Consider the following 1465-nt stretch of genomic DNA (forward strand, 5'->3'; position numbering starts at 1 on the left):
TGAAAAATTGTAAACTGGCCTTTAAGTACTAGACCAGGCATTCAAAGAGATACCATTTATCTGTAATATATTTTTTAAAGTGGTATTTGCTGTTCCAAACAATCTTGTTACCAGGGCATGACTTGAGTCTGGTCAGTCATGATCAGTTATTCAACATCAGCCTTGAACAGATGGGACCGACGGCGTGAGGCCGCCGCCGCAATCGCCGCGAGGTCAGAGCGTTGGGCTGCACCATGGCCTGCTGCCGCCAGGAAGGGAAGGATAGAATCACACTGGTGACCAGAGAAGACCGTGAAACTCCAAGCAACGCGGAGCTGGTGGCCGACGACCCCAATGACCCGCACGAGGAGCACGGACTGATCCTGCCCCACCGAGACGACATCACCTGGAACCATCCATGCCTGGGGGCATGGCTAGGGGCCCACGTGGGGAACAGTTCAATGCGGCCTTCTCCTGCTTCCACTGCAGCTCAGAGGATGTCAAGGGGTCGGACTGTGTAGACCATTCCGGGCCATGCAGGAGTGCATGCAGAAGTACCCGGACCTCTATCCCCAGGAGGAGGAGGAGCCAGCGGACCGATTAGAGGAAACGGCTGTCTCTGAGGCCGCCACGACCAAAGAAGAGGAGGGGTCCAGCTAATGAGGGCCCTGGGCGCTGGGCTCTGGCCTCCTTCAGAGAGGATGAACCTCTCCAAGAAAGTGTCTCTCCCTCTGTTGTTCTGTGCACTGTAATGTACAAAGTAACTTATTGAGCTGACCAGGGGTCTTGGCCCCTGGACATCTACACTGAAAAATGGGTTGTACGTATGTGTGTCTCACGTGAACCTATCAGCGAATGTAGCTGCCACTTTTGAATTCTCTTCTCAGATTGTCCTGAATTTTGCCACTTTGAAATAATGTGCTGAATAATCTCAGCAACCAAAAATCATTACCTGGGAGTGTCTTGTGAGTGAGCTGATTTATTCTGATTCATTGTATCCCTTTTAGTAGATTTTATACCCAGTTGGAAAGTGAAACAGAAACAAAACATCTTCCTTTAGAAATGCTGGAGGGGGGCCATTCCTTGTAGAAGAGGCGGGATGATCAGACCTTGAGTATTTGATGACACACTCTGCTTCATTTCTCATATATTTTGGTTTCCAGTTTGCATTGAGCTCCAGGTTTTCTACATTTGGAAAACAGAGCTTTGGACCCTCTGAGTGACCCCCATTGTAAGTAAAGAGAAAGGCTGTTTTTTTCTGTTCTTGCTATTACAAAAGCCCTGCTTTGGGGTCTGTGCTCACACTGGCTCTGTCTCAGCCTGTTCAGATGCAATGTTCTTGAGAGGTGGGGACCTAATCATTACCAAAGTAGCACCCAAGAGAGGAAACCATGTCAATTAAAAGGAAAACATGATTTAAAACAAATGAAAAAACCAGATGGGACCACAGGTCCTACCCCAGAGGCACACGCATTCTGATCTAGTT

General features: G+C 48.7%; 1 pseudogene; it reads left to right on the top strand.

Moving 5' to 3' along the window:
* The first annotated feature begins 233 nt into the window (after positions 1-233).
* LOC118883730 lies at positions 234-810 on the top strand (annotated as a pseudogene).
* The last annotated feature ends 655 nt before the right edge of the window (positions 811-1465 follow it).

The sequence above is a fragment of the Balaenoptera musculus genome, chromosome 17, assembly GCF_009873245.2.
Source record: "Balaenoptera musculus isolate JJ_BM4_2016_0621 chromosome 17, mBalMus1.pri.v3, whole genome shotgun sequence".
NCBI classification, from domain to species: Eukaryota; Metazoa; Chordata; class Mammalia; order Artiodactyla; family Balaenopteridae; genus Balaenoptera; species Balaenoptera musculus.